Source organism: Lynx canadensis, chromosome B3 (genome assembly GCF_007474595.2).
Source record: "Lynx canadensis isolate LIC74 chromosome B3, mLynCan4.pri.v2, whole genome shotgun sequence".
NCBI lineage: Eukaryota > Metazoa > Chordata > Mammalia > Carnivora > Felidae > Lynx > Lynx canadensis.
Window position 1 is genome coordinate 23629834 of NC_044308.2, and position 27727 is coordinate 23657560.

At 39.8% G+C, this 27727-nt stretch overlaps 8 non-coding genes across 8 annotated transcripts; all 8 read left to right on the forward strand.

Annotated features, from left to right (window-relative positions):
• Positions 1-13920: 13920 nt before the first annotated feature.
• LOC115517425 lies at positions 13921-13997 on the forward strand. Its single transcript, XR_003969875.1, has one exon. It is a non-coding gene; the product is annotated as a small nucleolar RNA SNORD115 (small nucleolar RNA).
• Positions 13998-15679: 1682 nt separating this feature from the next.
• On the forward strand, positions 15680-15760 carry LOC115517422. Its single transcript, XR_003969872.1, has one exon. It is a non-coding gene; the product is annotated as a small nucleolar RNA SNORD115 (small nucleolar RNA).
• A 3203-nt stretch (positions 15761-18963) lies between these two features.
• Positions 18964-19044, forward strand: LOC115517421. Its single transcript, XR_003969871.1, has one exon. It is a non-coding gene; the product is annotated as a small nucleolar RNA SNORD115 (small nucleolar RNA).
• A 1869-nt stretch (positions 19045-20913) lies between these two features.
• LOC115517423 lies at positions 20914-20993 on the forward strand. The gene has a single exon (XR_003969873.1). It is a non-coding gene; the product is annotated as a small nucleolar RNA SNORD115 (small nucleolar RNA).
• A 1128-nt stretch (positions 20994-22121) lies between these two features.
• LOC115517393 lies at positions 22122-22202 on the forward strand. The gene has a single exon (XR_003969844.1). It is a non-coding gene; the product is annotated as a small nucleolar RNA SNORD115 (small nucleolar RNA).
• A 1575-nt stretch (positions 22203-23777) lies between these two features.
• LOC115517407 lies at positions 23778-23858 on the forward strand. Its single transcript, XR_003969857.1, has one exon. It is a non-coding gene; the product is annotated as a small nucleolar RNA SNORD115 (small nucleolar RNA).
• Positions 23859-25566: 1708 nt separating this feature from the next.
• Positions 25567-25647, forward strand: LOC115517409. Its single transcript, XR_003969859.1, has one exon. It is a non-coding gene; the product is annotated as a small nucleolar RNA SNORD115 (small nucleolar RNA).
• Positions 25648-27378: 1731 nt separating this feature from the next.
• On the forward strand, positions 27379-27459 carry LOC115517410. Its single transcript, XR_003969860.1, has one exon. It is a non-coding gene; the product is annotated as a small nucleolar RNA SNORD115 (small nucleolar RNA).
• Positions 27460-27727: the final 268 nt, after the last annotated feature.

The window sequence follows — 27727 nt, forward strand, 5'->3', positions numbered from 1 at the left end:
AAAGAGGTTACCGCCCGTGTTATCTTCTAGGACATTTATGGTTTCACATTTAGGTCTTTAATCCATTTTGAATTTATTTTATGTGTATGGTGTAAGAAAGTGGTCCAGATTCATTCTTCTGCATACCACTGTCCAGTTTTCCCAACATTATTGGTTGAAGAAACTGTTATTTTATCCATTGGATATTCTTTCCTGCATTGTCAAAGATTAATGGACCATATATTGTGGGTTTGTTTCTGGATTTTCTATTCTGTTCTATTGATCTATGTGTCTATTTTTGTGGTACTATCATACTGTTTTGACCATAGTAGCTTTACAATATAATGTGAAATCTGGAATTGTGATGTCTCCAGTTTTGATTTTCTTTTTCAAAATTGCTTTGGTTATTTGGGATCCTTTGTAGTTCCATACCAATTTTACTATTCTTTGTTCTAGTTCTGTGAAAAATGTTCCTGGTATTTTGATAAGAATTGCATTAAATGTGTAAATTGCTTTGGGTAAATATAGACATTTTAACAATATTTGTTAATCCAATTAATGATCATGGAAGGTTTCTCCATTTCTTTGTGTCATCCTCAATTTCTTTAATCTGTGTTTTATAGTTTTCAGAATTATGGATCTTTTATCTCTTTGGTAAGGTTTATTCCTAGGTATCTTATGATTTCTGATGCAATTGTAAATGGGATTGATTCCTTGATTTCCCTTTATGTTGCCCCATCATTGGTATATAGAAATACAACATATTTCTGTACAATGATTTTTTATCCTGCAACTTTACTGAATTTGATATCTATATGATATGGTCAATTAATCTTTGACAAAGCGGGAAATAATATCCAATAAATATACTGTCTTTTCAACAAGTTGTGTTGGGAAAAGTGGGTAGAAGCATGCAAAAGAATGAATCTGGACCATTTTCTTACACCATACACAAAAACAAATAAAAATGGATTAAAGAACTAAATGTGATACAGGAAACCATTAAAATCCTAGAGAAGAACACAGGCAATAATCTCTTCGACAGAGGACATAGTAACTTCTTTCTAGATATGTCTCCTAAGGCAAGGAACACAAAAGCAAAAAAAAAAAAACAAACAAACAAACAAACAAAGCAAAACAAAAAAAAACCCACAACTATTGGGACGACATCAGAATAAAATTCTTCTGCACAGCAAAGGAAACAATCAACAGAACTAATAGAGAACCTTCCAAAGGGGATATTTGCAAATATTTGCAAATGACATATCCTATAAAGGGTTAGTATCCAAATCTATAAAGAACTTATAAAATTCAACATCCAAAAAACAAACAATCCAGTTTAAAAATGGGCAAAAGACATGAACAGATATTTTTCCAAACATACAGATGGTCAACAGACACATGAAAAGATGCTTATGATCACTCACTATCAGGAAAATACAAATTGCAGCCATAAGGAGGTATCACTTAACACTAGTTAGAATGGCTAAAATTAACAACATAAGAAACAACAAGTGTTGATGAGGATGTAGAGAAAGGGGAATTCCCTTACACTGTTGTTGGGAATGTAAAATGGTGCAGCCAATGTGGAAAGCAGTATGGAGGTTCCTCAAGAAGTTAAAAATAGAACTACCCTATTATCCATCAATTGCGGTATTAGGCACTGACCCAAAGAATACAAAAATACTAATTCAAAGAATACATGTACCTTGATGCATCATTATCTACAATCACAGCATTATCTACAATCTACAATCACCAAATTATGGAAATAGCCCAAACGTCCATTGACTGATGAATTAATAAAGAAGATAAAGAAGTGGTATTATATATATATACTATACAATACTACATATACTATGTATATATATATATGCTATATATATATATACATATACTATATTATATACATATACTACACTACATATACTATATATATATATGATGTGTACCATATATATATATATATATATATATATATAGTGTGTGTGTATGTGTATGTATAAACTCCCTTTTCTTGTTTGCTTTCTTTCTTAAATTCCAAGCTAAAGTGTATTATACTAAGTGAAATAAATCAGTCAGACAATGACAAATACCATATGATTTCACTCATATGTGGAATTTAAGATACAAAACAAATGATGATAAAGGATCATAAATGAAAAAAAGAGAGAGGAAAACCAAGAAACAGCTGGTTATCAGTCTGCTCAATTTTTCTATTTCTTCCTTTTTCAGTTTTGGTAGTGTACATGTTTCTAGGTACTTATGCATTTCTTCCAAGTTGTTCTTCCAAGTTATTGTTTTTCAAAATATTCTCTTATAATTGTTTGTATTTATGTGCTGTTGGTTATTTCTACTCTAATATTTATGAATTTAGTTATTTGGGTTTTTTTCTTTTTTCTTTTTGATAAGTCTGCCTAGGAGTTTATCAATGTTAGAAATTTTTTCAAAGAACCACATCCTGGTTCCCTTGATTTATTCTATCTTTTTTTGTTTGTTTGTTTGTTTCTATATCATTTACTTCTCCTCTAATCTTTATTATTTCCTATATTCTTCTGGCTTTGGGCCTTGTTTATTGTTCTTTTTCTAGTCCTTTAGGTGAAAGACTAGGTTATTTGAGATTTTTCTTGCTTCTGGAAGTAGACCTGTATTGCTATAAACTTCTCTCTTGGAACTGCTTTTGTGCCTCCCAGAGGTTTTGGACCATTGTGTTTCCACTTTAATTTGTTTCCATGTACTTTTTGAAAATTGTTTTAATTTTTACTATTTAGTTTTGATAGAGAGATAGAGCGAAAGTGGGGGAGGGTTAGAGAGAGAAGGAAACACAGAATCCGAAGCAGGCTCCAGGCTCTGAGCTGTCCACACAGAGTCTGATGCAGGGCCCAAACTCATGAATCGTGATATCATGACCTGAGCTGAAGTTGGACGCTTAAGCAACTGAGCCACCCTGGCATGCCTGCTTTCATGCACTTTTTAGTTTCTTTTTTTATTTCCTGGTTAAAAACCATTCATTATTTAGTAGCATGTCACTTAACCTCCATGTATTTGTGGTCCTTCAAGATTTTTTCTTCATATCATTATAGTCAGAAAAGATGCATGGTTTGACTCTGATTGTCTCGAGATTTTGAGGCTGGTATTGTTGGCTAATATGTGATCTATTCTTTAGAATTTTGCATGTGCAATTGAAAAGATCTATTCTGCTGTTTTAGGATGAAATGTTCTGAATATATCTGTTAAATCTATCTCTTCCAGTGTGCCACTCAAAGTTGTTTCCTTATTTATTTTCTGTTTAGATGATCTACCCATTGATATAAGTGGGGATTTAAAGTCCCCAACTATTATTGTATTGTTAGCAATTAGTTCCTTCATGTTTGTTATTAACTGCTTTATATATTTGGGTGTTCTAGGTTGGGTATATAAATATTTACAATTATTATATCTTCTTGTTGGATTGTCTTCTTTGTTATTATTTAATGTCCTTCTTTGTCTCCTATTATATAAAAGTTTTAAAGTTTATTTTGTCTAAAATAAGTACTGCTACTCCAGCTTTCTTTCGACAAATATTTGCATGATAGATGTTTCTCCATTCCCTCACTTTCAATTTTCAGGTGTCTTTGGGTCTCAAATGAGTCTCTTGTAGGCAACTTATAGATGGGTGTTTTTTAAATCTATTCTGTCATTCTATGTTTCTTTTTTAAGTTTATTTTGAGAGAGAGAGCAGGGGAGGAACAGAGAGAAATAGAAGGGAGAAGATCCAAAGCAGGCTCTGCATTGTCAGCCCAAAGCCCAATGCAGGGCTTGAAATCACAAACCATGAGATCATGACCTGAGCTAACACCAAGAGTAAGACACTTACTTGACTGAGCCACCCAGGTGCCACAGTCACCCTATGTCTTTTGATTGGAGCATTTAGCCTACTTACATTCAAACTAATTATTGATATATATTTATTGCCATTTTATTATTTGTTTCATGATTGTTTCTGAAGATTTTCTCTTATATCCTTTATTGTTTTCTGTCGTTCATGTTTTCCTGATTTTCTTTAATGATATATTTTGATTTTTTCTCTTTACTCTTTGCATGTTTATAAGTGGTTTTAATATATGGTTACCATTAGGTTTGTATATAATGTGCATGTAGAAGTCTATATTAAGTTGATTGTCATTTAAGTTTGAACTCATTCTTTTCACCTCTACTCTCCACATTTTAGGTATATGTTATTATATTTTATATCTTTTTTTTAGTTCCTTAACCTATTTTTAACAGAAATATTCATTTTCACTGGTTTTGTTTCCTACCTTCACACTGTCACTTTTGTTCTCTCCTTTCCATTCCAAGAGTCACCTTTAGTATTTCTTGCAGGCTGGTTTAGTGCTCACAAACTACTTTAGCTTTTGTTTAAGAAACTCTTTATCTCTCCTTCTATTCTGAATGACAGCGTTGCTGGATAATATATTCCTGGATGCAGCTTTTTCCCATTTAAATACATCATGTTAATCCCTTCTTGCTTGAAAATTTTCTGATGAAAATATCCTGCTAGTCTTATAAGTTTCCCCTTGTAAGTTAATGACATATTTAATCTTGTTGCTTTTGAGGTTTTTTGTTTATCACTATATTTTGCGAGTTTAATTACAATATGTCTTGGTGTGGGTCTGCTTTGGTTGATTTTGATGGAAGTTCTCTGTATCTCCTGGATCTGGATATCTGTTTCCTTCACTATATTCAAAAAGTTTTCTGCTATTAGTTCTTCAAATAAATTTTCTGCTCCTTTTTCTCTCTATTCTTCTTCTGGAACTCATACAATACAAATGTTATTACATTTGATGGAGTCACTGAGTTCCCTGAATCTATTCTCATTTTGTGCAACTATTTTTTTTCTCTCTTTTGTTCAGCTTGGTTACTTTCCATTACTTTCTTATCCTCTGCTTCTTCCATATTGCTATCCATTTCATCAAGTGTGTTTCTCATTTTATTTACTTAACCTTTTATCTCTGCTATGTTATTCCTTATCTGTGTTAGGGTCATCACTGATGCATTCTACTCCTTCCTCAAGTCCAGTGAGTATCTTTGTTATCATTAATTTAAATTGTCTATCAGGAATGTTACTTATATCTGTTTTACCCAGATCTCTGGCTGTGGCCTTGTTCTGTTCTTTCATTTGTAAAACATTTTTCTATCTCCTCATTTTGTCTTCCTCTCTGTGTCTGTTTCTGTGTGTTAAGAAAGTCAGCTATGTCTTTTGCTTTTGAAAATAGTGACTTTATGAAGAAGAGGTCTTGGGGTGCCATGCACTACAATGTCTCCTCCTCACCACATGTTGGAACTTCAGGAGGTTACCTACATGTGTTGCTTACATCCTGCTGTTGTGTCTGGGTCGCTTTTACTTTCAGTGAGTGTAGTCATCTGCACTTCCTCTCCTCCTATTTTAAGCTGTGATTTCTCTCTGTGGTGTTAGTAGGACCCAATCAGGCCAGGTCTGAGGGGGGTGTGCCCACTGGGGAACTTGGGGGTGACTTGGTGGTATTAGCAAAATTTGTTGTTGTTGTGGGCCACTAACCCTATGCCAGATCCCTAGAATTGCTTTGGGAGCTCCACGGCTTCCAGGGTTCACAGCTGGGCATGAAGCAATGGCTGGTCTCAGTGAGGTGGCCAGGTGCCACACGCAGTAGCAGCTGTGCAGCTGGTGGCTGGGCACAACACATGACGGCTGCTGGGGCCCATGTCTTGGTGCAGCCTGGTGTATGTGTGTAACAAGTGTGGCAGCTGTGTGGCTGAACAGAGTGCATACATGGCTTTTACAAACATTTTCACAGCAAGAACAGCCGGCTTGGAGTGGCCTTGTCCTCAGGAGAACTCAGGGAAATGGTGCACTGCCACTGAATCAGGCAGCAAATGTCTGTGTATCCCTGCCTCTGGCAGGTGGCTCTGTGTTTATGTTGTGGGAAAGGGAGGAAAATGGCATCCGCCAACTCCCTTGTTTTCATAAAAGTTCTTCAACATGCTCCAAAATCTGTATGAGTAGATCTGTCTTCTGTTTTTCCTCAGCATTGTGCAAACTGCCATTTTTTGGTTGCCTCTCCATGCAGGCTGCTGTCTCATTAAAGGCAGTGACCCAGCTATAACTCACCCTCCCTGTTCACCCAGTGCTGAGTCAGCAAACTTTTAAAGCTCTAGGCTCCAAGTATCACTGGTTTTATGAACTCATGGAATTTATAAAACGCTCTGGTTTTTAAAGCAAAGCATTATGAGAATTTGTCTTCCCTGTGTGAACTGCCTGGTGCAAAGGCCCATTTCTCTTCCCCCTCAACATGCACAGCTCCCTCTTTCCTGTGGTCAGCCTCCTTCTACCTTTCTGATCTTCCTAAATTTTAAGCTTCAGCTTCCTGTCTATATTTAGTTGTGAAGTTTGTTCTTCCAGCCCTCAGATTGCTCTCTGGTTTGTTGACTTGGATGTGGATGATATCTAGTTGAAAATGTGGGATGTGATGGGCTCAGGGACCTCCTATTCTGACATCTTCCCAGGAGTTTTTCACTCTATGTCTTTTAACTCATTAGTTTAATTAATTCACATTGAAGGTAATTATTGACAGGTAAGCAATTAATATTGCCATTTTGTTAATTATTCTGTTTTATTTGTAGTTCTTTTGTTCTTGCTACCTTTCTTTGTGGTTTCATGATTTTTTTGTCGATATATGGTTTATTTACTCTTCAGTTTTTGTATATTTACCATAAGCTTTCTTTGTGGTCACCATGGGATTCACATTAAACTACTATAATGGTCTGATTTAATCTGATAACAACCTCAATTGTACACTAAATATCTGCACTTTTATTACTAGGGTTAAAGTAATATATGTGCCATTTTACAGTATTATAATATTCTATTTGTCTATATACTTACCTTCACTAGTGAGACTTGTATTTTCATATGCTTTTTTGTTTCTGTTGAGTGTTCAGTTTTTAACTTGAAGATTAAGTTGAATCCACCACTTGAAGTGGTGAAAAATTCCCTCATTGTTTTGTTTAATTGGGAAAGTATCTCTTCTTTATTAAAAACAATGTTTTATAGGAGATACAGGCTACCAGTTAGGAAGTAAATAAGCCATGGGAATAAAAGTAGAGCAAGAGGAATATAGTCCATTAAATTATAATACTGTTGTATGGAGACAAATTGTAGCTACACTTATGGTTAGAATAGCATAATATATAGAGATGTGGTAGCATTCTGTTGTATACCTGAAACTAACTGTGTGCCAACTATACCCAAATGAAAAAGGGAAAAAAAGTTTATTCTTTTTAAATAAATCTTGCAAATGATACATGTTAAAATGTAAACAAATTTAAAATATAAAAATTTAAAATTTTTTTCCAGGATTAATATTCTTGGTTAGCAATTTTTTTCTTTTAGTCTTTTAAATACACCATCCCTTTATCTCCTGGCATGCCTGGTTTCTACTGAGAAACTACTTATAGTCTTATGGGAGTTCCCTTGTATATGCTAGGTTGCTTACATATTGCTGCTTTTGAAACTCTGTCTTTGAACTTGACAATTTAATTATGATGTGTTCTAGTATATGCTTATTTGGTCAAATCTGTTTGGTGACTTTTGGGCTTCATTAATTTCTTTTTTAATGTTTATTTATTTTTGAGAGGAGGGGAGACAGAGAGAGGGAGACACAGAATCCAAAGCAGCCTCCAGGCTCCAAGTTGTTAGCACAAATTTTGATATGGGGCTCAAACTCACGAATGGTGAGATCATGACCTGAGTTAAAGTCGGACACTTACCTGACCGAGCCACACAGGCACCCCCATTAATTTCATTTCCCTTCCCAAATTTGGGAATTTTCAGCCAATATTTCTTTAAATAGAATTTCTGCCCCTTTTTGTCTCTCTTCTTCTGGGACTCCCATAATGTAAATATTGTGTTACTTCATAGAATTCCATACTTCTGTAGGCTTTATTTACCCACTTTAATTCTTTTATATTTTTGTCCCTCTGACTGGGTAATCTCAAGTGACTAGTCTTCAAGTTCATTAATTCTTTCTTCTGTTAGATTGAATATGCTGTTGAAGTTGTCTATTAAAAATTTTTACTGTGTTATTGTATTATTTATTTCTAAGATTTCTGTTTGATTTTTTATGGTTTTAATTTTTTTGGTTAAATTTTTTTGGTTCATGTATCATTCTCCTGATTTCATTCAGCTGCCTATGTATGTTCTTTTCTAGTTCCCTGAGCTTCTTTTAGACAAGTTTTTTGTGTTCTTTATCAAGCCGTTTGTAGATTTGTTTATTTAAAAATGGTTATTGTAGCTTTATTGGTTTCCCTTGATAGTGTTATATTTCCCTAATCTCCTCTAGTCCTTGTATCCTTGTATTGGTATCTGCACACTTGAGAAAGTAGTCACATCTTATAGTATTTACAGCTTGGCTTAAGAATGAAAAGTCCTTTACCAATAAGTCCAGCCTAAGATTCTGGGTAGACCAGCTCTTAGCATACATGGACCAGCAGGGAAAGCTACCAGTGCTGTTAGTTTCAGTGGGAACATTAGCTGTGCCCTGAAATTGCAGGTGCCCTTGGATGGACTTTGTCTTCGGGTAGGGACATTGAATGGACTGTTCATTAAGATGGTGATCTGGCTGAACTTCTTCATTAGTTGGGTCCCCTCGATGGGCTCTGCAATTTGACAGGACTACTGGTTGGGCTCTAAGTTTCACTGGGGTTTCCTGCATAGGCATTACTGCTGGTTGGGCTGCTAGCTTACCTCTCCAGGTAGGCAGAGGATCTGGTTGGGCTCTATAGCTGGGATGCAGGTTGGACTCCCTGGTTGGGTAGGGCTGGTTGGAGGCATTCCTTGTTGTAGCAATGTTACTGGCAAGATATCCAATTTTCCAAACTGCTAGTGGGAGCACAGGCCTTCTGCTAAGATTTTCATCACTCATGAACCCATTTCCCTGTGGACCCATGTCCCTTTTCCCTGTTTCTAACAGTCCCCATGTGGTCTGCCAATTCTAATTCCTCCTGTTCCATGTAAGACAAGAGAGAAGTGGGCATCTCAGTATCCCAAAACACTGGAGAAGTTGGATGTATTCTCCACCTTCCCCCAGTGGAGAAATCATGGGCCAAGGAGATAGTTCCTGAGGAAGATCTGGTACTGTGCCAGCATGGGGGAAGGTGACAAGAATAAAATGAAACCTTTACTCTGACCCTTTTTAATTTTTTTAATCAATTTTTGTACTCCCCAAGTCTGCTAAAACATTACCTGTGAGGCCTGTGATTCTCAGAAAGGCATTTTTGTTTGTATATTTGCTAAATTGATTTTCCTGTGAGGGAATTAGGGCCAGAGACCTCCTTTTCTGTCATCTTGCTTATGTCACTCCACATTAGCCTTAAGTCTTAAATATGTATACTGATAACAAATTTGTGTTTGTGATTGGTTATGCAACCATCCGACTTTGAAAGAATAGAGGCTTTTGAACACTGATAACAACTAAAATATGACATGCTGATTAACAAGAATCATGGAAATTTCTCTAAAAGATTTATATTATTTATTATAAAATTATACTGGAAGACAAGATAAAATATTTTTTAAAAGGGAATTTTTAGACCAAGCTGTGAGAAGAGTTACTAAGTTTTGGACTGATAAAGTGAAATGTCCATTACTCATATCCAGGAACTTCTAACCATGACTTTAGAAATATTTACCTCTTTAAGAATTAGAAAATTAGATATCAAGAGGAGCTAAGAAGAATACCATTGGAAAATGTGAATTATATCATAGGACTTTTCTTTTACCTCAATCATATATGTGGGTGGCTTTTTCAAACAAGCAGCAAACTCATTCATACAGAAGGAATATGGGGAAAATTTGGGAATTGTGTAACATCTGTATAGGATTAAATAATTTAGGAAATTACACAAATATGTGCTGTTTGTCGGGAAAAAAATCTTTATAAGAAACATATAAGTCTAAGGTCAATGTTACCTGAGATATGATGGCAATTGGACTTTATTTAGATTCAAACTTTAGAAGGTTTTACATATTTTTAGTAAAGTTGTATATGATGTCTATATGACCACACATATGTCTGTAAGCTAAAGCTGATGCTTACATTGTGAACAGTGCTTGACTAAATTGTACCATCTCAACTTTTGGAATTCCTAAACATGTATAATTCAATAAAAGAAGTCATTTTGTATCTGTGGTAATTCACAAGCTCTGTAATATCTTATAAGGACTCAAAATTTGGTAACTGTTAGTCGTGTGTAATCTGATAGGCAAGTGGAATGAATAAACCATTCCATAAGAAAGTATTTGACTAAATTAAATCCAGCTGCTGACTCACAGTTACCCAAATTCCACTGATTTTATTAAAAATAATAGTAACTCTCTGTTGTAAGTATGTACTTCTTTCTTTGAATTTGGAAAACTTATAAATTTAGGGTTTAAGCCTAACCCTTTATCTGGTACAATGAAAAAATAGTCATAATCAGATATAATAAAGAGTTTGTGGGTTTCCCTGGGCTAATTATGCCATTATGTGACCAGGTGCTGAAAAATATCCCCCCTGAGGAAGTGTATTATCATTATGGAACAGGAGGCTTGGTCTGCATTAAAGTGTAACAATGACAGACTGGTGATCATCACACTAGACAGAATCCTACCAGGTGATGTTGATAACGTACTACCATCAAGGTAAAGAAGAACCCAAGTGAATGCATGCTTCACATATGAGACCAACACCTACGATTGAGCAAGTTTTAATTATTAAGGATAATTAAGACATTTTAAGGATAAAATATTTAGATAGTTACTTATAATAACATGAAAGCTGAAGAGAAATATTTAATAGACAGGATAGATAAGTTGCTTTGTTAATGTCTTCGTATATTATCTTGACCATTATAATTTTGATATTTATTCTAGTTAATATTACTTGTGCATGAAACTTAGAGTATTCACCTTTTAGTTTTGAAATTGTGTCGCTTAACTTCAAGGAATTTTAAATTAATTATCAGTTGTCTTGAATATGGGTTGAGCACTTCAAGAATCCTCTATTTTTGTCATAGTACATCAGATCCACGAATTTTATCATTTAAATGTAGAATAAACAGAAAATTTAAAGTGTCATAAAGTGATCAATATTACCAAAAAAAGCAATCTTAAAAAATAATCTTCAATGTTATTGAATATACTGATGGGAAAGAATTTACACAATCAAGTTTAATACAATTATATTCAAACTGACAATTCCTGAGCAATGACACAAAATCCAATTTCTTTCTGTCTTATATAGCCATAGGGGGCCCATTTAACCATACTGAAATAGATGTGCAAATGAGGAAGAAACATTCCTACCCAAATATTACGAGTTAGTTACTTTGGAAGTCCCCAAATATATCATTACATAAAAATGAACCTACAGCGTTTAGGACTTAGCAATCCCCAGTTTCCATACTTTAGATTTATATGATTATTAAATTATGGGGCACCTGGGTGGTTCAGTTGGTTGAGCATTGGCTCAGGTCATGATCTCAGTTTGTGAGTTCCAGCCCTGTGTCAGGCTCTGTGCTGACAGCTCAGACCTGGAGCCTGTTTCAGATTCTGTGTCTCCCTCTCTCTCTGCTCCTTCCCCACTCGTGATCTCTCTCTCTCTCTCTCTCTCTCTCTCTGTCTCAAATAAATAAACATTAAAAAATTTATATGATTATTAAATGAATACCTTCAAATATTACTAGTGAAAATGTGGATTAATTCAATTCTATTTCTATGCCTTAGGTTTTACCATTATAAAAAGTTCTTATGTGAAGATTAAAATGGTGCCATTATGAAACTAAAAGAGATTTATTAAATACTATATTTATAAGTAAATATAAAATTGACCAAATTGCAAACCTTATTTGTATAAAAATGATGAAATGCTGAAGAACATATTTAGTGCTTTGGGACAATTGCAGAAACATGTAATTAAGATGCATACAAGATGAAATAAAAACCTAATGCAGGATACAGCAATAGAGAAAATGGAGAATGGAGTTGGGAAAGAATTTGGAACTGGCCATCCAGAAATGAAATCCTGCTTCAAAAAAATAGCTAAGGAATTTTCATAAGCCTTCACTTGTATAACTGAACAACTAGTTATTCAATAACTGCAGTATATACTTAGTACTGAACTACAAGATTTTACCTACTTAGGAAAACCAGATGTTTGGCATGATACTACCTCTGGATTGATAAATAGTGTTGTAAAAAGAGTAATCATATTATAGAAAAAGGTGAAATTTGGCGACTAAAGATTGAAACTCCTGAAAACCAAACTAATAAAATTAATTTTACAAAGAAACATAAATTTCTTCTATATGTATGTGAATCTGATATGCTAGATGGGTGCCTAAACTTCAAATGAAGCAATGAAACATTGAAATCAACTTATTTGGCTGAAACAGTCTACGTGCTTATAACTGGGTAATGATTTATTTAAATTACCAATAATTCCAGAGATGCCTTGGTGGCTGAGTATGTTAAGCTTCCGACTTCAGCTCAGGTCATGATCTCCCAGTCCGTGTATTCAAGCCTCACATCAGGCTCTGTGCTGACAGCTCAGAGCCTGCAGCCTACTTCAGATTGTGTGTCTCCCTCTCTTTCTGTCCCTCCCCAACTCATATTCTGTCTGTCTCTCTCTCTCTAAAAAATAAACATCAAAAAACTAAATATATAAATATATATTTATATAAATATTATATAAATATATAAATATAATTCCTAATAGTTTCACACATTTGGGTTCCATGCTTGGCTTTTTTGGTGTCTTATAGCAAGATATACTTCTAAGAGTTAGATCTTTGTATTATAAGAGGTGAATGGCATACTTTGGTGACCGATTAATTCCACATAAGTCACTGGACTAGTAAAGATTCATCCTCAAGCAGGGTTTATTCATTAGTCAATCTGGATATTGGGGTGTTCTTATTGAATTACTGGTCTACTTAATGTAATCCTATGACAAAGTTTTTACTTATTACCTGAATTTGATGTGATTAATAGTGAAGAAAATTTTGACTCATTGGTATCCAGATCTATATTTGATACTTACCTGGGTGTCTATGTGACTAAAGCAATATATTTTTAAGCTTAAATGATATTCTAATAGTGGCATGCTGTTTTAAAGTCACTGACGAACTTTTAATAAAGGATCCTGTCAACAATGATAACGATGTGAAATTAAGTAATTTTCTATTTGTATTAAACCTAAAATTGATTCTACTAATGAGAAACATAGATGAATTTCAGCTCTTAAATATTATGTTAATGTCATATTTTCAGTATAGTAAGTTGTATGCTATGAATTATGGAAACTTCTTGGAAATGAGTACTATTCCCAGTGACCTAATACTTTTTTGTAAATACTGTTTCATGTGGCTTCAAGTGTGTCATTTTAGAAGAGTTCATGTGCAATGGACCATGCCAAATGATATTGTTATAACATCCTTTGAATTTATATATGTATATATATTAAATTACATATATATGTATATATATGTAATGATAAGTGGAATGCTGTGTTTTTCTGACACTATCTGAGTGGCTTTCCAAAAAAACCTGTATTGTGTAATTCATGTGTAAGGTGATCAGTAGTCTACAACCTCTGTAATAGGTCATTATTTTGAGTACTGACCAAATTGTATCATTAAGGAAAAGCTTTCAAGAACCATACTCCAAGAGAGACTTAGGTTTATGTGTTGATACCTGTCCTGTTCCTGTACACCTAAAATCATCATTGCAGAGAAAGAGCACAGTTTGGCCTTAAACTTGGGGGAATTAATATAAGTCAGGTGCCTAGCACTGAATATATCAAAACTCCTGTCTGAATCAGTACCACAATTGTCTGGTAAACATCTTCAGGTATGAGTGTATGTATGCATTTGGAATGTCATAGCTAGGGTCAAAAGTGAGAACTTATTGTCTTCAAGAGTGATGATGACTGAAAGTCATAATCAAGAGGATTATGATAAGGACAAACTCATCATAGGTGAAGGTGAAATTCTGGGATAGGATTGTTGGAACATGTTGGAACTCATTACTTTTCTCTAGGCATTTTATTTGGGGCTTGAGACAAGGAATTCTTGAAAGAAACTCATGTTACCCAATCCTGTCTATGCGCTCAAAAGTGAAAAATAAATGTTCCTTCTATAAACTTTGTTTCAGGGATTTATAATTCTTAAGAGCTGGGAACATTCAAGATTCAGTCCTTCCCTGTTTTTCTCTTAATGTGTCTTTGAGTAAGACATCTTACCAAGGGTTGAAACACTGCATTGATAGTATATTTCTGGTTTTCTTTGGTCACAGATATATGTCAAAAAGCAATTGACTGGAGAAGATGCTCTTCTAGGGCATACAAGTTTACACATTAGGTAACTTGGATAGAGATATGGATTTTTTCTGAATAAGTGACTGATAAATGCAATGTGATTTTATTACAAAATCTTTTGTTTGAACTTGAAATTTATATTGAAATTGAGAAAAAAATAGATCCACTGGTTCTCAGTACAATGTTTAATATTCTCATTCTACATACAAGATAAAATCAATCTCTGTAATTTTATGGGATTTTAACTGCTTTGGGTTACTTTGGAGTCATTGAAAATTTTTCTATATCTAAACTACTATTAAGTAGTTCTACTGGTTATAGGACTAAAATATGAAACTTAAAATTGTGTGTATTCATGAAGAAACACATATAAGAATTCCATATCCTGATATGATTCCATTATTACATACAATAAGGATATGCAACAAATGATGCTCAAAGTTCTAATTTACACTCTGAATTGGCTAGTGTCACCAAACCAGCATTATGAATTATTATTCTCAATTTAATGACTATATTACTTGAAGCACTCTCAGGAAGAAAACTACTTTTTTACTGAAAATTTATTGAAAGGATATGAGACTTTTTTGTGCTCTGGTTCTCACTCCATTTTGCAATTTTCTGTGGCCTAAATATACAAGTAAACATATGTACACTAATTATTGTATTTTCCTTGTTCTGCTTTTGTCAAAATTGTGACATTTAAGAGAACTAACAACATAATACAATGGCTTATTGGTCATGATCTGAAAACTCACTTATATAGTTCCAAAGAATTCATAAAATGGTCACAATTTCAATCATCCTGACCTTTTATTAAGTTTTCATGTGGCTGAAAGAGTATGATTTTATGTGAATTTATATGCAATGAACCATGGCAAATACTCTGACATGAACTCTTGACTAGATAGAATATTATTGGCCAATGGATATCTCCCATGTTCACAACCACCACATGAAAGTTTATCCCAAATTAAGAAACCTGTATATGTTGTCTTTTTTATGCTTGGTAAATGAAAGATGCATGAAATCTGTAAGAGGTCATTTTTGCAGATACGGTCATAAGACTTCCTTAACATAGAGCATGGATAAATCACAAGCCCGGGACAGATGTAACAATATGTTTTGCAATCTATCTTACAACTAACTACACAGATAATGACTTTGAAAAAGAGCACTGTTTGCTGCCACAGAATGAAGCTATGTGAGTCAGGTGTCCATGATGGTATATGACAAAAGTCATATCTATTTTGGCATCACAAATTACAAAATCTATATCTGATAAACATATACAGGTCAAAGCATATACATGGGTAGGTAATGCCATAGCTAGATCAAAGTTGAGAATTAATATTGTCTTGAAGAGAAATTATGACCTAAAAATCATGCTCAATAAAATTACAATGAAGCCCAATGTAGTCAATAATGCCAAAGCAAAACGTTGAAGTTCCATATTTCCCTTGTAGAGTAATGCGATTTGGTTCTTCAGGCAACCAGTCCCTTCAGGGAATCTCTTATATAGATTTCATGTCAACAACACATCCTCAAGTTTAAGCTATATTTGGTGAACTATATTTCATCACAAAAAACTGTTCTTCAGAGCATCCCTTAGTTATATTTTTATCATTGTGTTATTCAGTTAGAAATTTTGGAAAGAATTGTGCTGTTTCATTAAAATCTGAAGTGATTGAATATGTTTGGTCATAGATATAGGTGACACAGAAAATTGGATGATACAAAAAGCCTGACTTAAGGAGATAAATAAGTGACTCTTTTCAAAAATGTAAATACTGTAGAGGGTTGATTTATGCCTGGAAATCAGCCCATTGGAATAGTACCCCTGCAAACCTTTTAGTTATACCTAAAATGGATAAGATTCCAAATGGATGAAATATTTCCTCCACTACCCCTCCACCACAGAAACATTACCATCTGTCTGTGCACAGATTGAAAACTAACCGTAATACATTGATACACTGAAGAGATAATAACTTTTGGGATCTTCACTGCATACTCAAAAGAAAGTCCTAAAAGGAAGGATCATGGCCATGACATCCAAAGAGTGAAATGCAAGAATTAATCTGCCAATTGGTATTGGCTAAAAAAAAACTGTTAAGTATTCAGATAACTACATCGTGACCCCTGAGTATTATTAGGGCTTTAAAATTTCAATTTAAGGAATTGTGGGTTATTGGTGATGACAGTTTTTCCTAATTGGCCCTTTAATCCGTTTGATTTTGCCAAATGAAACACAAGCTTCACATTTGACATTCTTCTCAAGACACAAATCCTTTAGAAGCTGGCACCATAAAGGAAAAAGATTAAAAAAAATTAGGAAGAAAAATTTATCATATATATATATGATATTGAGATCTTTGAAGCTTTGTTCAAAGAAGAGAAATAAAGATATATATTACAAAGAAAAGCTTTTGCATTACTGATTGGAAGATCTTGATAACAACATGAAAGAGGAGTCTGAACAAAAAGAATATGTTATTCAGATCATGGCCTAAAAAGCCTTATGCAAGGGTTTGTCTCAGTGATGGGTATTGAGGACATTTTCAAGCCACTGGCTATCTGTCTCAATAAAACTAATTCTACATGATTTTACAGGGTCATTTTATGGGTGTTCATGGCCAATAGTCACGCCCAATTATCCACATACGAGTACTGCTGTCTAGACAAAAAAAGAGCTATAAACTTGATTTTATCAGACATGTCCTGAACTCTTTTCCAATCTAGAAACTTATTTACAAGGACTTCTCTTCGATGTTGAATCAATGGTGCTTAGCATTTTCATAAGCTAAATTTAAATGTATTTCTTAGAAATTAATTAATTAATTAATTAACAACTTTATTTTGTATTGATTCATTCATTATTTTATCCATTAATACTAGGTGAATCATGGAATTTCAGACTTAAGATAACAATCCCCTCAAGGCAATCCCTTGTGGTGTACAATGTCTATAAGATTCCATGTACCTCACACTTGCTCATATTTTAGGCTTTGTTTCATGATCCATGATCCATGATACAAAGGAGCCTTTATTTGGGATAATTCTATAGCTTTTTCCCTCCTTGCGTCTTCAGGTGAACGTTTTGTCAATGGTTAACTTAATTATATGAGGTGAGATGATGCCTTTGATGATAGATACAGGCCACAAAGAATATGGACAAAAGGAGAGGCTCACCTAAAGGCAATAAATGTTTGACTCATTTTGGAAAACTAAATAGTAGAGAGTTGATTTTCTTCCTGAGTGAAACCCTACAGGATAGAATCTCTAGAAAGCATAACTTTGTCATTTTCAAAGAAATAGGTAACGTGGCAGTGGAGGATATCATTCTTTCATGGCCACTGGGAAACATGGCACAAGTAAGTAGGTGTTCAGGTTGAAGAAAATATCTCAAATACACTTCAAAGATGATAACAGTTGGAGTATGCATTTGAATCTCAGAACACTTCCCCTAGAAAAGGTTCCAACCATGGTGTTCAGAGGGTAAGATGCAAAACTTTACCACACCCATGGATCTTGGTTGCAGGATACTGAAGAGGATTCAGATAGCTAACTTGTGACTCCATAGATTGATAAAACTTCCAATGACAATTTAACAAATTGTGGGTTATTGTTATTGCTAGCTGTTCATGATGAGAACTCTGACCAGCTAAGTTTCACCCAAGAGGGCACTAGTTTTCATACCATTTGAAGAATTTATTTGGGGAAAAGTTATGTCTTAAAGAATGGACAATCAAGAATACAAAAACTCTGTCAAAAATACTTTCATAGATATAAGTTAGAAAAATTCTTCAGAATCATTAAATCAACTCCTTCATGAGATCATGTTTCTTTTATAAAATAACTGGAACCGTACACCTGGATTATGAAGTGTAAGCATCACACTTTAAACAGTGTTAGCAGGGTATGGAAGACAATATAAACAAAACATACATGGCTTTTGAAACATGAACTGGAAGTTCTAGTGCAGGGATCTCCCTAGATGATAGGGAGCAAGTATCTTTTAAAGACTTCAGATGTAGGTTTTCCAGAAAACCAATTCCATATCAATTAATATCATCATTTCAAGAGTGTTCCTGAACAATATTAAATTACTGCTCCAAGAAAATCAAATATAAGCAAGAAAAATTAATGAGCCATAAAAGTAAAATTATGAAAAACATAGAGAGTTTACAAATAAAGAATTCAAAGTCTGGGCCTTTGAATGAGTGTAAATCTATATATATAAATGAAGACTATTTTCATATTTAACATTTATTTATTAATGAAGATACATATGGATTTGCTAAAGCATTATAATTATACATGAATTTATTGATTTAGTCTAAATACATTCATTTATTATGTAATTAATGAAAGTGTAAGAAATATAAAACAAAAATGGCACATATGGGAAGGTGGCTTTGACAACTGTTCTACTTCTTTCTACACAGAACACATCCTCAGATGAAGATTCCCCGCCCCCACATGCACATATGTCAGCTTGGCTCCAGGAATAGGCACAAACTCATGTGGCACCCGGGTTTCCTGCTTTCCAGAAACCGTCTCTGGTAAGCATGTTCAGGTGGGAGCACATGGACATGTGGGGAGTGCCTTGGTCAGGTCGATGATAAGAACTTATATTGTCTTTAAGACAGATGATGACCTAAAAATCATATGCAATAAAATCACACTGAGGCTCAGTAGAGAGCACAATCATGGGTAAGAATCCCAGGATGCCATGTAGCACTCAGAGAGTGATAGAATTTGAGGCTTGAGATTACCAATGCCCAGAGGTATCCCCCTGTGTCCATCCACTGTCAGTGGGATTCCACATTCCCAAGATATGCTCATGCTGTAGGCTTTGTATGCAAACACATAGTTCCTCCCAAGACACCTCATTTGGAGCTATTCCTTAGCACCATTGGTCTTCTTGTGTCTTTCAGCGGGATTTCATGACCAGGATCTCATCGTTGACTCCACCATGTGAGGTGAGTGAATGCATCTGACCAGAGACAGAGGCTGCAGAGGATATAGGGTGCATGGGGAGGCTCTCTTCAAGGCAATGCTTGACTTTTAGTCAGGATGGAGACATTCATAGCCATCACATTCTTTGTGACCATCAGCCCTACACAGTAGGAGGTCAAGAAAGTGAAACATTATCATTGCACCTGAAAGGGATCTTGATGTCCAGGGAGGACAATTCTCCTCCATTGGAACACAGGCCACATTAATTTGTATCAGTTTGTACTCAGCGTGAGGCCAATATTGCTAATGCACTTCAGGGACACTAAGTACTAGGTGGGCATTGAAGCCTCATGAAGCATCCAGCAGGGCAAGGGACCAGCCCAGGGCATTCAGAGACAGTGGTGCAGGAATATAACTGGGGGGGGGGGTCTCCTTAACTGGACATTAGATAGAATTCTAATAGCAGAAAGATGGCACCTGAGAAGTGCTTAATTCTTCCCCAGGTCTAGAGACATAGCTGTATAGACTAGGTCCTGTGTGGTGTTCCCCATCTGCTCACTGGTGGTGGCTTCTGGGCATAATGGGTCCACTGGTCTCTTACCAATTAATGTGGAGCAGTTCCTGCAGATGCCATCTATGTGGGTAGCCAGGACCCTGGGAAGCAAAACCACTCTAGCATGTATGTTACTACAAGTGAGGTTGAGAATTTTGAATAGGATGGTCATGACTCCCCCATGAGATCCCTTTCTATATGCACCCTTCCACCAAAGAGGAAGGGTGTGATTACAAACCATACCAGCATCTCTCCCTGAATCACATTCACCACCAAATCATGAAGAGAGAAGTTGGACTCAGCAGGGACATATAGACATTGCTCTTTGAAGACGTGGATTGTGATAGGATGCACAGCAGGGCACTCTATACCTCAGAAAGACATCTGTCAGGCAGGGTCTAGGGCAACACTTTGCCTGAATGGAGGACAGTGGGCAGCTTTTCAGAACTCCATGTACATGAATTCCTAAGAAAGCATTTCATGGTGCTTTATATCCTGGCTCCCTGTGTCCCCAGAAGCCCTGTGCCCAGGTCAGGCTTCAACATAGAGCTCATTCCTAGCAATAATTAATGCTGTGCTCTACATACCATGGCCCTCAAATTTGCATGCCACATTCAGGAAAGCAGTGTGCTGGGACTGCTCCTCAGTTGTACATAAATGATGTTCACCCCCCTGTGTGAAAACTCAGAATTTCATTTCTGTGGGTTCAGCTATATGGGTAGATATCCTTCTGCACTGTGCTGGATACTTCCTGTCTTCAATCATTGCATAATGGATTCATGTGTTGAGACATAGCATTCTGCAACTGGAACTAGCAGATGTGGACCAGAAGGGCAGAAGGAATGCATAAGGTGTTTTAAAAGCTGAAGTGTCTTTTGAACACAAACCACATACCTATATGAAGATGTCACAGCAAAATATATATGAGTTTGTCCCAGCTTCAAGAATAATCCTAAACTCAAGACATGCCACACATCCCACCCTCCAGAAACTATCTCTTGTAAGCATGTTCAGAATGGGGGACCCAGACAAGTGGTGACTGCCTCAGTTGTGTCAATTATGAGAACTCATAATGCCTAGAAAAGACATTATAACATAAAAGTCATCCTAAATAAGATTATGCTGAGGCCAAATGGAATGGAAAATCCTGTGGCAGGATCCAGGGGATTCATGTGGCCAATGGAGAGTGATGGATTTATGACTTGAGGTGACTGATCATTTGACTCCTGGGTTTGGCTCTTCAATGTCCTTAGGCAACCAAACGTCCAGACATGCTCATGATGTGGGGCTTTGTATGCTGAACCATAACTCCTTGGCCTTTTCATGCAATAGACAATTTAGATGGTGCCTTGCCCAAAGAAGATCAGAACTCCTCTTCCATACACACTCTTGCCAATAAAGTTCACATCTTTGGAAACCAGGAAGCATCTCTCCATAAGGCCCCACTGGACTGATGGTCAGGAAGAAATGAGTGGACACTGCAGAGGACATCTATATATCCTTGTTAGGAGATGGTGATGTTGATGCAATGCACACCAGGCCATTGAACATGCCAGGTATTTTCTGTGGGTCTCCATATGGAAGCATCTGGGGAGGAGTTTTGCCTGCCAGGTAACTGTTAGTCAGCTCCCCAGAGGTCCACTAAAATTCTTGCTGAGGAGGAATTATATTCCATGGTTCAATGGGCTTTGATTACCATGTCTTATACAGACCTGGCCAATCCCAGGATGCCAAGCCCACCCGTTCCTCAAAAGCCAAAGGCCAAGCCTACCAGCCATTGCTTATGATGCTGTATGCAACATGATCGAAAAAAACTGACCCATTCATTTGGAGAGAATGTGTAGCAAGAATGCTGCCTAGTGGTGCATGTGCAATGCTCAGACACATGTTGGGGCCTGTTTTCCCAAGATAACATATACACATACAGGCTGAGGGCTTTGGGTGCCAGGCTGCAGCACTCCCGCCACCCCTCAATCCTTGCTGGAATCATGAGTCAGGCCCCATGAATTCGAGTATCATGCACATGGCCCACCAGGTAAGGGCCAAAGGGGAAGGGTATTGTCATAGCTTCCCTACCTTTCTCGATACAGACCCCATGCCCAAAGATTCCACCTGGCATATGGTGGGAAATTGGCCCAATATGGGAATAGGCCCTGAGCCAGGTGCCCAAATGGCCGACCTGTGCTTCATAAACGATCTCTTGTAAGCAAGTTGAGCTGGCGGAAAGAAGACAGAGGCTCGTGGGGACTGCCTTGGTTGGGTCAATGATGAGAACTCATATGGTCTTGAACAGAGATGATGACATAAAAATCATGCTCAATAAGATTACACTGAGGCCCAATCGAAGAGACAATCATGGGGTGGGATCCAGGAGACCATGGGGCACTTGGAAATTGCAGGCAAATTGGGCTTGAGGTGACCAATCCCTCAAGGCTCCCAGTGTGGCTCTCACCAGGCTTGGGGGCTTGAATGTGACCAAATTGGGCTCGTGCAATCGTGATTTGTGTGCTCGTAACTAGTTACTCTGGATACACCTCATTTGCAGCCTTGGATTAGCTCCCTTGATGTCCGTGTGTCTTTCAGTGGAACATCATCGTGACATGGTCTCGAGGCAGCACCAATAAGAAGAGGTGAGTGCATCCCTGTGCTCATACACTGAGGCAAGGGATTGCGTGGTCCTCCAAGGGATCCTCTTTCCTGCCAGCCTGTAAGCTGTGTTCTCCACTGTAGGAAGGCTGTCAGGTTGATGTCAGAATCACTGAGGCCCTTGGAGGAATGCGAGGTGCGGCAGTGGGCATTGGAGCCCCCCACCCATGACCTCCTACAGGGAAAAGTTCCCACCAAAATTTCACGCAATGGGCGATGGAGGAAGATGCTGGGACTGGGGCTACCTGGCTGGACACTAGATAGCTTTGGCATAGTGCGTAGATGGTGTCCAAAAATTGCTGGAAACATGGACTGGACCTCGGGTGGCATTCGGGCTCCTGACTCCTAGATCTTCACCATTGGCCATGACTTATGGATTCATGTCCTTATGGGGCCTGTGGGAATTCCCCAAACTGGATGGCGCTTGGCCTGATGATAGCCTTTTGGTTGGTGCCATGAGCCAGGGCATGCTGGGGTTCTTGACTTGTGGCCAAATTCCCAATGAGGTTGAAGTCGCTGGGGAACCATGGTAGCCCCTCTCCTAGCAATAACCTTAAGTGCAAAGACAGGAAGGGATGAGGTGTCCAAATGGGAGACATGGAGGAGCGCTGGTTGGGGATGGTGATGGACACTGGCGGGATGCATGCCATGCCCCAGGACACCCAACTAATTTTTGTGTTGGGTCCCCCGGGCAGCATCTGTGACCTGTTCCAGGACACCATGCCTGCCCATCCGTGGCAAAGCCCAAGGCTGGCCCTGCCAGTGATGTCCCAGGATTCTGCATGCCCCAGGCCCACAAAGGGGTGTCCCAATTGCACTGTGAGGGGTCATGTGTGGCTGCCCATGTGCCTGATGCTGCAGCCTCCATGATCAGTTTCCTGTGGGGCTCTGATTTCCCTGGTGTCCAGTGGAGCCACTGGACTGAGGCTGAGGGACTTGGCGCCACACTGGAGCCTTCCTTCCTGCCATCCCAGGATTTTTGCTGGTGTCATGAATGCAGTCCACCACCACCCATTCTGAGCTCTCTCCCAATGGTAAAAGGTGAAGTACGATGGGGAAGTGCATTCTCATGGCTGAATTGCATCTTTCTGCACAGAGCCCATGACAGGACATAGAACCCACCTGGTTCAGGGAGGGTAGATTGGCCCAGCTTCAGGAATAGGTCGCAAGCCAGAAGAAAAATTGCCAACCTGCACTTCACAAACAATCTGTGTTAACCATGTTGAGCCGGAGGGCTGAAGACAGAGGCATGTAGGACTGCCTTAGTTGGGTCAATAATGAGAATTCATATGGTCATGAACAGAGATGATGACTTAAAAATTATGCTCAATAGGATTCTGCAGAAGCCCAATGGAGGCCATTGCACTGAGGTACGATCCTGGAGAATCCTGTGGCCCTGGATTACCACTGGACCCAGGGGCTCGAGGTGACAAATCCCTCCAGGTTACCGAGGGGGTTCTCCTTGGCCTATGGACCTCCACATGCCTAAGACCTGTTCTGGCCCTGGGGTGTTGTGTGTCCATCACTAGTGCTTCTCGACTCATCCCTGGGAACCCAACTAAGCTCCCTCAGCGTCCTTGTGTCTTTCAGTGGGACATCGCTTTGTGACCACTTTCTCGCCATTGACCTCACCATGGGAGGAGAGTGGATGCCTGTGTGAGTACCCGGAGACCCAGTGCACATGGGCATTTGGTGAAGCTGACCTCAGGGCAAGGCGAGCCATCTTGTGGGACTGGGGCTCAAACATCGCCCCAGAGAGGTGGCGTGTCCTTGAAACTCTACCCTGGACAGTAGGCTGTCTGGAAAAAACTGGTCACCTGCAATACCTGAAAGGGATGCCACAGTCCCCCGTGGGATCCTCTTAATTGACAGACCATAGGCTATGTTTTCCAGTGTGGGATGGCTCTCAGGTTAATGTCAGAATCACTGTCTCCCTGGGAGGCACCAGAGTTGCTGTGGTGGGCATTGCAGACAGCCAAGGCAACCGACTGTGGGGATTCTGCCGATTTTCCTCACAATGGGCATTGGAGGAAGGGGCCGGGCCCAGGGCTTCATGGCTGGACACTAGAACTTTTGGAATAAGGGGTAGAATGTATCTGGAAAATGCTGACAGCTTGCCCGGACCCAGAGTGTCACATAGGCTTCTGGCTCCAGGTTCTTCACCATTGGCCCAGTCCAATGGTCATGTGTCCTTAAGGGGCCCATGGGTCATCTCGCAGCTGGATGGGGCTTTGCCTGACAATGGCCCTTGGGTCGGTACCACGAGTCAGGGCAGGCTGAATATCTGGACTGGTGCCCCCGAGTCCCAGTGAGGTTGAAGTCGCTGGGGAAACGTGCTGGCCCCTCACCCTTCCCTCACTGTAATCTCAAAGACAGGAAGGGATGGGGTTTCCACATAGAAGTCATGGAGCAGCGCTGATGGAGACAGTGTTGGACGCTAGTGGGATGCCCATCAGGCCCTGATGCCCCAAGGGATGTTGCACTGTGTTTGCGTGGTAGCGTTGGTGGGCCCTTCTGGGGCCCCATGCCTGCCCATTCCTGGCAAAACTCAGGGCCACTCCATGAAAGGAAGGCCCAGGTTTCTGCCTGCCACCTACTCGCCAAGGTCTGTCCCAACCACGTTGCAGGAGGACCTGTGCCTGCTGTAGCAGCCTCCATGCTCAGATCCCTGTGGGGTTCTGAATTACCTTTTTTCCAGTGGAGCCACAGAGTCTGAGGGCCTTGTGGACACATTGCAGCCTTCTTTCCTGCCAGGCCAGGATTGCAGAATTGTGTCATGAATGCAATTCCAGCCCCGCACATTCTGAGATCCCTCCCATTGCCACAGGTGAGGTCTGAGGGGGAAGGCGTTTTGTCATTGCTGACCTGCCTCTCTCTGCACAGATCCCACACCCCAACCGAGATCCCACCTGGCACATGGAGGGGAATTTCGCCAATCATCTGGAACAGACCCTGAGCCAGGGGCTCTCATGGCCACCAAGGACATCACAATCCATTTCTGGTAAGCATGTTGAGCTGGTGGGTAGAAAGCAGAGGCGGGTGGGGACTGCCTTGGTTGGGTCAATGATGAGAACTCATAAGGTCTCGAAGACAGATGATGACCTACAAATTATGCTCAATAGGATTAAGCTGAGGCCCAATGGAGGGCACTGCACTGAGGCGGGATCCTGGGGAACCCTGTGGCCCTGGCATAGCACTGGCACCTGGGGCTCGAGGCAACTGATCCCTCGAGGTTCCTCAGTGCTGCACACCAAGGACTCTGAAACTCAGCACACCTAAGACGTGCTCCCGCCCTGGGGCATTGTGTGCCCATTACTAGTGCTTCCCAGGACTCATCCCTGGGAACCCAACTAAGCTCCCTCGGTGTCCTGGTGTCTTTCAGTGGGACGTCGTCTTGGCGACCAGGGTCTCACCATTGAGCCCACCATGGGAGGAAAGTGGATGCCTGTGTGAGTACCCGGAGACCCAGTGCCCTTTGGCGGATTGGCGAGGCTGCCCTCAGGGCAACTCCAGCCATCTTGTGGGACTGGGGCTTTGTCCTCACCCCAGAGGGCTGGTGTGTCCCTGAAAGTCTGCCCTGTGCTGTGGGCTGTCTGGAAAACACAGGTCACCAGCGACACCTGCAAGGGATGCCATGGTCCCCCATGGGATACTCTTACTTGACAGCCCATGGGCCACATTTCCCAGTGTGGGTGGTGCTCCAGTTGATGTCAGAATCACTAATGCCTTAGTAGGCATGCGAGGTGATGCGGTGGGCAATGCATACCGCCAATGTGACAACCTGCGGGTAAGTGATGCACCCAAATTTCACATTACGGGCTTTGGAGGAAGGGGCTGGGTCTGGGGCTACCTGGCTGGACACTAGACAGCTTTGGCATAAAGGTTAGACGGTATATGAAAAATGTTGGCAGCATGGCCCAGACACCAAGTAGCATGCGGGCTTCTGCCTCTGGATTGTTCAACATTGGCACCGTCTGGTAGTTGCGTGTCCTTATGGGGCCCATGAATCATCCCACAGCTGGATGGGGTTTTGCCTGACAATGGCCCTTTGGTTGGTGCCACAAGCCAAGGCACACTGGGGTTCTTGACTTGTGACCCCGTGTGCCAATGACTTTGTAGTCGCTGGGGAACCGTGCTTGTCCATCACCCTTACCTCACCATAATCTCAAAGACGGGAAGGGATGAGGTGTCCCCACAGGACCATGGAGCAGCGCTGATGGAGACAGTCTTGGATGCTAGTGGGATGCTGGACAAGGCCCTGATCCCCCAAGGGATCTTGTCATTGCATTTGCGTGGTAGCGTTCGTGGGACATTCCGGCACCTCATGCCCGCCCATTCCTGGCAAAACGCAGGGCCGGTCCCTGCCACCCAAGACCCAGGATTCTGCCTACCAAAGAACCACCAAGGTCTATCCCAATCACACTACGGGAGGACCTGTGTGTGTGGCCTGGTGCCTGCTGTGGAGGCCTCCATGCTCAGATTCCTGTTGGGCCCTGAATTCCCTTGTTTCCAGTGGAGCCACAGAGGCTGAAAGCTTTGTGGACACACTGCAGCCTTCCTTCACGACAGACCAGGATTTTTCTGGCATCATGAATGCAGACCCAGTGCCGCCCATTCTGATATCCCTCCCATTGCCACAAGGTGAGGTCTGATGGGGAAGGCGGTTGTCATTGCTGACTTGCCTCTCTCTGCGCAGATCACGCAGCCCAACCAAGAACCCACATGGCGCATGGAGGGGATTTTGGCCCACCTTTGGGAACAGGCCCCGAGCCAGGGGTCCTCATGGCCACCCTGCTCATCACAGACCCTCTCTAGTAAGCATGTTGAGCTGCAGTTAGAAGGCAGAGGCAGGAGGGGACTACCTTGGTTGGGTCAATGATGAGAACTCATATGGTCCCAAAGAAAAATGATGACCTAAAAATTATGCTCAATAGGATTATGCTAAGGCCCAGTGGAGGGCACTGCACTGAGGCGGGATCCTGGGACCCTGTGGCCCTGGCATAGCGATGGCACCTGGGGCTTGAGGCCACCGATATCTCGAGGCTCCCCGTGGGGCTCTCCTGGGTCACTGGGCCTCCACGCTCCTAAGACGTGCTCCCGCCCTGGGGCGTTGTATGCCCATTACTAGTGCTTCCCGGGACTCATCTCTGGGAACCCAACTAAGCTCCCTCCCTTTTTCAGGTGACTTTCAGTGGGACATTGTCTTGGTGATCATGGA